The sequence below is a fragment of the Rutidosis leptorrhynchoides genome, chromosome 11 (genome assembly GCF_046630445.1).
Source record: "Rutidosis leptorrhynchoides isolate AG116_Rl617_1_P2 chromosome 11, CSIRO_AGI_Rlap_v1, whole genome shotgun sequence".
Lineage (NCBI taxonomy): Eukaryota > Viridiplantae > Streptophyta > Magnoliopsida > Asterales > Asteraceae > Rutidosis > Rutidosis leptorrhynchoides.
The window spans coordinates 39,552,019-39,565,973 of NC_092343.1; positions in this window are offsets into that span (position 1 = coordinate 39,552,019).

Below are 13,955 nucleotides of genomic sequence, written 5' to 3' on the forward strand. Positions count from 1 at the left end.
AGAGAACCCATTCGAGTAAAATCTATGAATATAATGATTCATAATAACCTTACTACTCAAATAAAGGAGGCGCAACAAGGAGTTTTAAAAAAGAGAAATTTAAAAGATGAAATACCCAAAGGATCGGAGAAGCATCTTAATATTCGGGAAGACAGAACCCGGTATAGGGCTGAAAGGATTTGGGTACCAAAATTTGGAGATATGAGAGAAATGGTACTTAGAGAAGCTCATAAAACTATATACTCAATACATCCTGGAACGGGGAAGATGTACAAGGATCTCAAGAAACATTTTTGGTGGCCGGGTATGAAAGCCGATGTTGCTAAATATGTAGGAGAAAGTTTGACGTGTTCTAAGGTCAAAGCTGAGCATCAGAAACCATCAGGTCTACTTCAACAACCCGAAATCCCGAAATGGAAATGGGAAAACATTACTATGGATTTCATCACTAAATTGCCAAGGACTGCAAGTGGTTTTGATACTATTTGGGTAATAGTTGATCGTCTCACCAAATCAGCACACTTCCTGCCAATAAGAGAAGATGACAAGATGGAGAAGTTAGCACGACTGTATTTGAAGGAAGTCGTCTCCAGACATGGAATACCAATCTCTATTATCTCTGATAGGGATGGCAGATTTATTTCAAGATTCTGGCAGACATTACAGCAAGCATTAGGAACTCGTCTAGACATGAGTACTGCCTATCATCCACAAACTGATGGGCAGAGCGAAAGGATGATACAAACGCTTGAAGACATGCTACGAGCATGTGTTATTGATTTCGGAAACAGTTGGGATCGACATCTACCGTTAGCAGAATTTTCCTACAACAACAGCTACCATTCAAGCATTGAGATGGCGCCATTTGAAGCACTTTATGGTAGAAAGTGCAGGTATCCGATTTGTTGGAGTGAAGTGGGGGATAGACAGATTACGGGTCCGGAGATTATACAAGAAACTACCGAGAAGATCATCCAAATTCAACAACGGTTGAAAACCGCCCAAAGTCGACAAAAGAGCTACGCTGACATTAAAAGAAAAAATATAGAATTTGAAATTGGAGAGATGGTCATGCTTAAAGTTGCACCTTGGAAAGGCGTTGTTCGATTTGGTAAACGAGGGAAATTAAATCCAAGGTATATTGGACCATTCAAGATTATTGATCGTGTCGGACCAGTAGCTTACCGACTTGAGTTACCTCAACAACTCGCGGCTGTACATAACACTTTCCACGTCTCAAATTTGAAGAAATGTTTTGCTAAAGAAGATCTCACTATTCCGTTAGATGAAATCCAAATCAACGAAAAACTTCAATTCATCGAAGAACCCGTCGAAATAATGGATCGTGAGGTTAAAAGACTTAAGCAAAACAAGATACCAATTGTTAAGGTTCGATGGAATGCTCGTAGAGGACCCGAGTTCACCTGGGAGCGTGAAGATCAGATGAAGAAGAAATACCCGCATCTATTTCCAGAAGATTCGTCAACACCTTCAACAGCTTAAAATTTCGGGACGAAATTTATTTAACGGGTAGGTACTGTAGTGACCCGAACTTTTCCATGTTTATATATATTAATTGAGATTGATATTTACATGATTAAATGTTTCCAACATGTTAAGCAATCAAACTTCTTAAGACTTGATTAATTGAAATATGTTTCATATAGACAATTGACCACCCAAGTTGATCGGTGATTCACGAACGTTAAAACTTGTAAAAACTATATGATGACATATATATGGATATATATATAGTTAACATGATACTATGATAAGTAAACATATCATTAAGTATATTAACAATGAACTACATATGTAAAAACAAGACTACTAACTTAATGATTTTTAAACGAGACATATATGTAACGATTATCGTTGTAAAGACGTTTAATGTATATATATCATATTAAGAGATATTCATACATGATAATATCATGATAATATAATAATTTAAAATCTCATTTGATATTATAAACATTGGGTTAACAACATTTAACAAGATCGTTAACCTAAAGGTTTCAAAACAACACTTACATGTAACGACTAACGATGACTTAACGACTCAGTTAAAATGTATATACATGTAGTGTTTTAATATGTATTTATACACTTTTGAAAGACTTCAATACACTTATCAAAATACTTCTACTTAACAAAAATGCTTACAATTACATCCTCGTTCAGTTTCATCAACAATTCTACTCGTATGCACCCGTATTCGTACTCGTACAATACACAGCTTTTAGATGTATGTACTATTGGTATATACACTCCAATGATCAGCTATTAGCAGCCCATGTGAGTCACCTAACACATGTGGGAACCATCATTTGGCAACTAGCATGAAATATCTCATAAAATTACAAAAATATGAGTAATCATTCATGACTTATTTACATGAAAACAAAATTACATATCCTTTATATCTAATCCATACTCCAACGACCAAAAACACCTAAAAACACTTTAATTCTTCAATTTTCTTCATCTAATTGATCTCTCTCAAGTTCTATCTTCAAGTTCTAAGTGTTCTTCATATATTCTACAAGTTCTAGTTACATAAAATCAAGAATACTTTCAAGTTTGCTAGCTCACTTCCAATCTTGTAAGGTGATCATCCAACCTCAATAAATCTTTGTTTATTATAGTAGGTTATCATTCTAATACAAGGTAATAATCACATTCAAACTTTGGTTCAATTTCTATAACTATAACAATCTTATTTCAAGTGATGATCTTACTTGAACTTGTTTTCGTGTCATGATTCTGCTTCAAGAACTTCGAGCCATCCAAGGATCCGTTGAAGCTAGATCCATTTTTCTCTTTTCCAGTAGGTTTATCCAAGGAACTTAAGGTAGTAATGATTTTCATAACATCATTCGATTCATACATATAAAGCTATCTTATTCGAAGGTTTAAACTTGTAATCACTAGAACATAGTTTAGTTAATTCTAAACTTGTTCGCAAACAAAAGTTAATCCTTCTAACTTGACTTTTAAAATCAACTAAACACATGTTCTATATCTATATGATATGCTAACTTAATGATTTAAAACCTGGAAACACGAAAAACACCGTAAAACCGGATTTACGCCGTCGTAGTAACACCGCGGGCTGTTTTGGGTTAGTTAATTAAAAACTATGATAAACTTTGATTTAAAAGTTGTTATTCTGAGAAAATGATTTTTATTATGAACATGAAACTATATCCAAAAATTATGGTTAAACTCAAAGTGGAAGTATGTTTTCTAAAATGGTCATCTAGACGTCGTTCTTTCGACTGAAATGACTACCTTTACAAAAACGACTTGTAACTTATTTTTCCAACTATAAACCTATACTTTTTCTGTTTAGATTCATAAAATAGATTTCAATATGAAACCATAGCAATTTGATTCACTCAAAACGGATTTAAAATGAAGAAGTTATGGGTAAAACAAGATTGGATAATTTTTCTCATTTTAGCTACGTGAAAATTGGTAACAAATCTATTCCAACCATAACTTAATCAACTTGTATTGTATATTATGTAATCTTGAGATACCATAGACACGTATACAATGTTTCGACCTATCATGTCGACACATCTATATATATTTCGGAACAACCATAGACACTCTATATGTGAATGTTGGAGTTAGCTATACAGGGTTGAGGTTGGTTCCAAAATATATATAGTTTGAGTTGTGATCAATACTGAGATACGTATACACTTTGTCGTGGATTGATTCAAGATAATATTTATCGATTTATTTCTGTACATCTAACTGTGGACAACTAGTTGTAGGTTACTAACGAGGACAGCTGACTTAATAAACTTAAAACATCAAAATATATTAAAAGTGTTGTAAATATATTTTGAACATACTTTGATATATATGTATATATTGTTATAGGTTCGTGAATCAACCAGTGGCCAAGTCTTACTTCCCGACGAAGTAAAAATCTGTGAAAGTGAGTTATAGTCCCACTTTTAAAATCTAATATTTTTGGGATGAGAATACATGCAGATTTTATAAATGATTTACAAAATAGACACAAGTACGTGAAACTACATTCTATGGTTGAATTATCGAAATCGAATATGCCCCTTTTTATTAAGTCTGGTAATCTAAGAATTAGGGAACAGACACCCTAATTGACGCGAATCCTAAAGATAGATCTATTGGGCCTAACAAACCCCATCCAAAGTACCGGATGCTTTAGTACTTCGAAATTTATATCATATCCGAAGGGTGTCCCGGAATGATGGGGATATTCTTATATATGAATCTTGTTAATGTCGGTTACCAGGTGTTCACCATATGAATGATTTTTATCTCTATGTATGGGATGTGTATTGAAATATGAAATCTTGTGGTCTATTATTATGATTTGATATATATTGGTTAAACCTATAACTCACCAACATTTTTGTTGACGTTTTAAGCATGTTTATTCTCAGGTGATTATTAAGAGCTTCCGCTATCGCATACTTAAATAAGGACGAGATTTGGAGTCCATGCTTGTATGATATTGTGTAAAAACTGCATTCAAGAAACTTATTTTGTTGTAACATATTTGTATTGTAAACCATTATGTAATGGTCGTGTGTAAACAGGATATTTTAGATTATCATTATTTGATAATCTACGTTAAGCTTTTTAAAACCTTTATCTATGAAATAAAGGTTATGGTTTGTTTTAAAAATGAATGCAGTCTTTGAAAAACGTCTCATATAGAGGTCAAAACCTCGCAACGAAATCAATTAATATGGAACGTTTTAAATCAATAAGAACGGGACATTTCACCCGAATTGCTACAGTGTCGCTATTTGCTACAGTGTCACTATTTTCTATAGTGTCACTATTTGCTACAGTGTCGCTGTTTGCTACAATGTTCGGAAACAACTATTTGCTACAGTACCTTTTATGAAATTGAAACTGGCGTAACTTTCAAAACGTAACTCCGTTTTTGATGAATAAACTATCATTAGAATCGTAATAAAGAATACTTTTCAATGGTGAACTTTTAAGAAACTAGATCAAACTATTTTTGGGTCGGAAAAGGAGTTTTAGTGTGTATGTCGTGTTTTACACGCACCTGTATGCCATTATTGAATGGAGTCATGATGTAGACTCATAAAATTATGAATATATGGTGTTATGACCTAGTTTATAGTATGATTTGATTATACTATTGATTGAGATATGTATATTGACTTCGTTGTGTTGTTCTCAGGTGATAAGAACAAGGAAGAAGCTCAGAAGTAAGATAACTGAGCTGTAGCTGGTAATCGGTGAGTGGGATTATCTCCGGGTGTAGTATAGAGTAGCAAGTTGTGCTACTATGTTATACTGTTTTAGTTGCTATGCTTAGTAGATATGTTGTAATAATGATCATTGTAGAGTTGTCATGCTAGTCGTAGGGACAGTTGTTCGTAGTGGTAGTTGCTTAACAGTTGTGTGCACTAGTTGTAGTTGCCTGTTGGAACCTATTGTTGTTAGGTTCAGCTCAGAGAGGTCAACCTTGTTGTGGTTGGGTCCAGTTGGCTACTGTTTGTTGAGTATAGTACTGAATGACGCATCACCTACGTGTGGATTTACTATACTGGAGATTCAGTAGTAAGGACTTTCGGTAGATGCTAGACTGATCAGCTAGTGGTCGTGTGCTCATACAAGCCGCCGAGTCTCTAGTTGGAGCATAGTTGCTAGTTGATAGTTGCCAGATGATTAGTTGTTAGTTGACGGTTTCCTGTTATGGATTGTTGTAGTTGCTGTAGTTGTACAAGTTGGTACTGTATGCTAGATCTGTTAGATGATTCCATTCACTTAGCCTCGTGCTAACCCCTCTCACCTTCTCCCTTACAGGTTTTGGATATTAGTGCTGGTAGGGACGGGCGTCGGGTTGACGATATGTTTGACAAGATGAACTCTGATGTCTTAACTTTTATAAATATGTAACTAGTTGTTTAACGCAACACCGGTGGTTTGTAATAAGTAACTAGCTAATGATTTGTGATAATTATGTTTGTAATCAACTAAGGGTATTTATGTGAATTAAGACTTCCGCTGTGATTTTAAAAAAAAAAAAAAAAAAATCAGGGTGTTACAATATCAAATGTGAAATAACAACAATATGCTTGCAAACTCGGTAATTTTAATCATTTTTCTACACTAATTACCCTCATGAATTTAAATTTTTACTGATTTCTTGCAAATGAGGGCATTGCAAGATCTCAAGTGTGGGGAAGGGTTATAAATTCTCTCGGGTTTACACTTGGTTTAATTGCCAAATTTTGTGAAAATTTGAAAAATTTTCAACTAAATGAATTCAAAATCATGTTTATACATATTTATGAACGATAAAACTAGGTGATACTACCGAAATTATTGTTACCTTGGAAAGGACATAAATTGAGAAACAATCCAAAACGCTTGAATTCATTTAAAATGGAATAGAGGGGAATAAAAAGGCAAAGAAAGAAATAAATAAAAGCTGAGTGTGGGAAGAATTCACCAAGTTCTTTAAAACATATATCACATATTTGTACAAGCTTATTGCAGGTACTTTTGTTTTGGACTAAACTAATCAGTTTTACCCGATTTACTGTAATATATTCGAAAGAAAGATGGATCTACACGATGAATCAATTCCATCATTAAAAAGAAGTAAAGTCTTCCGAAAAAGACACGTGCTTCTTGATTTAGGTCAAGAAGTTGTCGTCCAGACCAGCTGTAGGTTGACGAAAAATCTAGAAAAATCATCTCTAAAATCAGCAGGAAATCCACGGACCTCAGCATCAAACAGGGTCACCATGTGGTCAGACTTATCCTAACCATGAGAGGATCTGTCTCGTAAAATGGGGAGGGCGCCGTGCAAATTAGCTTGATAAGACTAATGAATCAGACCCCCAGTAAGGATAATCTCCTTAAAGATTAAAAATCAGCTTTTAAGCCTGATATTACTAAATCCTTGAGATTGCCTTTAAAGATTGAGAATTACAAACTCATGGAATTCGATGATATCTAAACTCGAACTTGAACGAGAAAATATTTTGATCAAATTACAAACCGATTTGTTTTCTGAAAACCTATTTTCAATGCATTCATTACCATTGAACGTAAAATCCTGAGAATTCATCAGAATTCATTAGGTCACCTGAACCAAATCGGGTGTCAACCGTAAGAACGGTGGTTGCATAGCATGGTCGAAGACAGGACCTTGTGCCAGACCAGAAAAATTATAGGATGATCTTTACTATTGCTCCTACAAAGGATAGTAATAGCATCTGACAAGTTTTAGACCATGAACAAATGCATGTCATTAGACATTGCCTTAACAGTTTCTTGTTCATCGCTTTCCTTTACAACTGGACGGTAGTTTACCGAAAGGTAATATACGGGACAAGTAAACTGGACGTGTTGCTTTCCTAATACAAGGTTAGCAAGTGGGTGACACAAAACCGTAAAGTTTTGAGCTAAAATTTTAAAATCCGAAACCCACAAAACCCACAATAACATTTTGCAACACCGGTGAAGGGTTATTCCGGAAAACTTATCTAGGATAAAAACTAGATTGAATTTTCAAAAGATCAAATGTTTTCATAAAGATCCAATTTCCTAACGGATCTAAATTTTTATAGTCATGTGAGACTGTTGTAGTGACCCGAACATTTCCATGTTTATATATATTAATTGAGATTGATATTTACATGATTAAATGTTTCCAACATGTTAAGCAATCAAACTTGTTAAGACTTGATTAATTGAAATATGTTTCATATAGACAATTGACCACCCAAGCTGACCGGTGATTCACGAACGTTAAAACTTGTAAAAACTATATGATGACATATATATGGATATATATATAGTTAACATGATACTATGATAAGTAAATATATCATTAAGTATATTAACAATGAACTACATATGTAAAAACAAGACTACTAACTTAATGATTTTTAAACGAGACATATATGTAACGATTATCGTTGTAAAGACATTTAATGTATATATATCATATTAAGAGATATTCATACATGATAATATCATGATAATATAATAATTTAAAATCTCATTTGATATTATAAACATTGGGTTAACAACATTTAACAAGATCGTTAACCTAAAGGTTTCAAAACAACACTTACATGTAACGACTAACGATGACTTAACGACTCAGTTAAAATGTATATACATGTAGTGTTTTAATATGTATTTATACACTTTTGAAAGACTTCAATACACTTATCAAAATACTTCTACTTAACAAAAATGCTTACAATTACATCCTCGTTCAGTTTCATCAACAATTCTACTCGTATGCACCCGTATTCGTACTCGTACAATACACAGCTTTTAGATGTATGTACTATTGGTATATACACTCCAATGATCAGCTCTTAGCAGCCCATGTGAGTCACCTAACACATGTGGGAACCATCATTTGGCAACTAGCATGAAATATCTCATAAAATTACAAAAATATGAGTAATCATTCATGACTTATTTACATGAAAACAAAATTACATATCCTTTATATCTAATCCATACACCAACGACCAAAAACACCTACAAACACTTTCATTCTTCAATTTTCTTCATCTAATTGATCTCTCTCAAGTTCTATCTTCAAGTTCTAAGTGTTCTTCATAAATTCCAAAAGTTCTAGTTTCATAAAATCAAGAATACTTTCAAGTTTGCTAGCTCACTTCCAATCTTGTAAGGTGATCATCCAACCTCAAGAAATCTTTGTTTCTTACAGTAGGTTATCATTCTAATACAAGGTAATAATCATATTCAAACTTTGGTTCAATTTCTATAACTATAACAATCTTATTTAAAGTGATGATCTTACTTGAACTTGTTTTCGTGTCATGATTCTGCTTCAAGAACTTCGAGCCATCCAAGGATCCATTGAAGCTAGATCCATTTTTCTCTTTTCCAGTAGGTTTATCCAAGGAACTTAAGATAGTAATGATGTTCATAACATCATTCGATACATACATATAAAGCTATCTTATTCGAAGGTTTAAACTTGTAATCACTAGAACATAGTTTAGTTAATTCTAAACTTGTTCGCAAACAAAAGTTAATCCTTCTAACTTGACTTTTAAAATCAACTAAACACATGTTCTATATCTATATGATATGCTAACTTAATGATTTAAAACCTGGAAACACGAAAAACACCGTAAAACCGGATTTACGCCGTCGTAGTAACACCGCGGGCTGTTTTGGGTTAGTTAATTAAAAACTATGATAAACTTTGATTTAAAAGTTGTTATTCTGAGAAAATGATTTTTATTATGAACATGAAACTATATCCAAAAATTATGGTTAAACTCAAAGTGGAAGTATGTTTTCTAAAATGGTCATCTAGACGTCGTTCTTTCGACTGAAATGACTACCTTTACAAAAACGACTTGTAACTTATTTTTCCGACTATAAACCTATACTTTTTCTGTTTAGATTCATAAAATAGAGTTCAATATGAAACCATAGCAATTTGATTCACTCAAAACGGATTTAAAATGAAGAAGTTATGGGTAAAACAAGATTGGATAATTTTTCTCATTTTAGCTACGTGAAAATTGGTAACAAATCTATTCCAACCATAACTTAATCAACTTGTATTGTATATTATGTAATCTTGAGATACCATAGACACGTATACAATGTTTCGACCTATCATGTCGACACATCTATATATATTTCGGAACAACCATAGACACTCTATATGTGAATGTTGGAGTTAGCTATACAGGGTTGAGGTTGATTCCAAAATATATATAGTTTGAGTTGTGATCAATACTGAGATACGTATACACTGGGTCGTGGATTGATTCAAGATAATATTTATCAATTTATTTCTGTACATCTAACTGTGGACAACTAGTTGTAGGTTACTAACGAGGACAGCTGACTTAATAAACTTAAAACATCAAAATATATTAAAAGTGTTGTAAATATATTTTGAACATACTTTGATATATATGTATATATTGTTATAGGTTCGTGAATCAACCAGTGGCCAAGTCTTACTTCCCGACGAAGTAAAAATCTGTGAAAGTGAGTTATAGTCCCACTTTTAAAATCTAATATTTTTGGGATGAGAATACATGCAGGTTTTATAAATGATTTACAAAATAGACACAAGTACGTGAAACTACATTCTATGGTTGAATTATCGAAATCGAATATGCCTCTTTTTATTAAGTCTGGTAATCTAAGAATTAGGGAACATACACCCTAATTGACGCGAATCCTAAAGATAGATCTATTGGGCCTAACAAACCCCATCCAAAGAACCGGATGCTTTAGTACTTCGAAATTTATATCATATCTGAAGGGTGTCCCGGAATGATGGGGATATTCTTATATATGCATCTTGTTAATGTCGGTTACCAGGTGTTCACCATATGAATGATTTTTATCTCTATGTATGGGATGTGTATTGAAATATGAAATCTTGTGGTCTATTATTATGATTTGATATATATAGGTTAAACCTATAACTCACCAACATTTTTGTTGACGTTTTAAGCATGTTTATTCTCAGGTGATTATTAAGAGCTTCCGCTGTCGCATACTTAAATAAGGACGAGATTTGGAGTCCATGCTTGTATGATATTGTGTAAAAACTGCATTCAAGAAACTTATTTTGTTGTAACATATTTGTATTGTAAACCATTATGTAATGGTCGTGTGTAATCATGATATTTTAGATTATCATTATTTGATAATCTACGTAAAGTTTTTTTAAAACCTTTATCTATGAAATAAAGGTTATGGATTGTTTTAAAAATGAATGCAGTCTTTGAAAAACGTCTCATATAGAGGTCAAAACCTCGCAACGAAATCAATTAATATGGAACGTTTTTAATCAATAAGAACGGGACATTTCAGTTGGTATCCGAGCGTTGGTCTTAGAGAACCAGAATTTTGCATTAGTGTGCCTTATCGAGTTTGTTAGGATGCATTAGTGAGTCTGGACTTCGACCGTGTTTACTTGAAAAAAAATGATTGCTTAACAAATTTTGTTGGAAACTATATATTTTTAACATGTGAATATTATGTGATATATTAATCTCTTAACGCGTTTGATATTATGTGATAGATGTCTACCTCTAGAACAAGTCCCATTGACTCACCTAATAATAATGAAGAGTCAAATGTAAATTGGAATGATTCGTGGACTGATTCACAAGTTCCCGAAGAGGAACCGGAAGAAGAGTCGGAACCGGAAGAAGAATCGGAACCGGAAGAAGAATCGGAACCGGATGAAGAAATAGAACCGGTGGGGGAAATAATAAAACGGTTAAGTAAAAGAAAATCCTCAACCAACCGACCAAGGTTAATTATGGTCAATGGTGTTTCCGCCAAGGAAGCAAAATATTGGGAGGATTACCAATTCTCCGATGAATCGGATTCCGACGAGAATTCCGATGATGTTATAGAAATTACCCCAACTGAATTTAAAAAGGCAAAAGAAAATAATAAGGGAAAGGGCATAAAAATAGAGAAATCTAATTCCAACTCCGATGAACTTTATATGTATCGTCAACCCCCGAAGTCCTTAAGTTGTAACAATGACCCGGGAACCTCTAAACCACCAGGTTTTTCTAAACCAATGTGGACAACGACGGCTCGTATTAGGGGAACATCATATATCCCTAGAAACTTGGCAAAACGAACCAAAACCGAACAAGAAGAAACGAGCGAGTCGGAATAAGATAGTTGTATTCGTGTGGTGTAATATATGTAATATAGTGTGCTTATGCTTTATGATATATGTAAAAATTGCTTGTATTAATAAGTATTTTTTTTATGAATCTAACTCTTGTCTATTTTACAGTATAAAAACACAAAATGGATAGACAACCCAATATTTTAAGAGACCTACCCGGAGACATGATTGATGAAATCTTGTCTAGAGTCGGTCAGAATTCCTCGGCACAACTATTTAAGGCGAGATCAGTTTGTAAGACATTCGAAGAACGTTCCAAGAATGCCTTGGTTTATAAAAAGCTTTCGTTCGAAAGATGGGGGATATCACATTGGGAAATCCATAAGTTACGATGTGTTTACTTTGACGCATATATTGCGGGGAACCCAAATGCTATTTTACGCAATGGGTTAAGAAATTATTTTGACTCAAAATATCTGAATATTGGACTTCGTGATTTAGAAAAAGCGGCTAACATGCAACATAAAGAAGCATGTTATGCTTACGGATTAGTAATGTTCGCTTCTCACCAAAGTGAGAACAAGAACATTGGGCTACAACTATTAAACAAAACGTTCTCACAAGTGACGGAGTCGGTAATTGGGGTAAGAAATGAGGTTTTTAGATTGTTACGGGACTGTTGGACATTACGTAACCCTCGTCCCTTTGACGACGTTACAACACGCTGTCTTATCAACGGCCATAACGGTTATGTTCCACAAGACCAAGGATGGGAAGTAATCCTAGTAAAACCAGAATGCATGACTTGTTTCTGGACGTATGAATTACGTGTCTTTATTGCCTTTGCTGAACGACTTGTGTACTAGCTAGAATTATCTTCACAACCATCTTGTATCAAATTTATTGTGTGCTATATTTCATGCTATATGTAAAATAAGCGGTATTGTAAGTTTGTAAAATATTGTGAAAAAGTTTGAACGCGAAATATTATTATAATCAGTTTTTCATATAGAATTGTAGTAGTTGAATTGTATATTAGCTACTAAGTATGAACTTAACGGGTAGGTACTACCCGAATTTAAACTTATAAAATGCTAATATGAAGAAAAAGCTTTTATAAATGAGTTCATATTATGCTACGAAATACTATTAACTACTCTTAATATTCTGTATGATTAACTTGTTCCATTTAACTATTTTGAAGGAAATGGCACCGACTACTCGACACACCGTGAATATGAATGAAGAGGAATTCCGTACTTTTCTAGCTTCAAACATAGCCGCAGTACAGGCTGCGCTACATACCAACAATAACCTTGGATCTTGCAGTACAGGAAATCGTGTAGGATGCACCTACAAAGAATTCACTGCCTGCAAACCTTTGGAATTTGATGGAACCGAAGGACCGATCGGATTGAAACGGTGGACCGAGAAGGTTGAATCGGTGTTTGCCATAAGTAAGTGTACTGAAGAGGACAAAGTGAAGTACGTTACGCATACCTTCACAGGTTCTGCGTTAACATGGTGGAATACCTATCTAGAGCAAGTGGGACAAGACAATGCGTACGCACTACCGTGGTCAGCATTCAAGCACTTGATGAACGAGAAGTACCGTCCCAGAACTGAGGTCAATAAGCTCAAGACAGAACTTAGAGGGTTACGAACCCAAGGATTTGATATTACCACGTACGAAATACGATTCACAGAATTGTGCCTATTGTGTCTGGGAGCATTCGAAGATGAGGAAGAGAAGATCGACGCGTTTGTGAAAGGATTACCGGAAAGAATCCAAGAAGATATAAGTTCACACGAGCCCGCCTCCATACAACAGGCATGTAGAATGGCTCACAAACTAGTGAACCAGATTGAAGAAAGAATTAAAGAACAGACTGCTGAAGAGGCCAATGTGAAGCAAGTCAAAAGAAAGTGGGAGGAAAACGGTGATAAGAATCACCAATACAACAACAACAGCAATTATAACAATAATCGCAACAACTATCCTAACAATCGCAACATCAATCGCAACTACAACAAACGGCCCAACAACAACAACAACAACAACAACAGCAACCACAACAATCATCTTAACAACAATAATAACCGCAACAACAACAACAACAATCAGAAGCAGCTATGCCAAAGGTGTGAAAAGTATCACTCGGGGTTCTGCACCAAATTTTGCAACAAGTGTAAAAGAAATGGTCATAGCGCGGTGAAGTGTGATATCTATGGACCAGGGGTTAACAGAACGAAAGGAACAAATGGTGTCGGAACGAGTAAT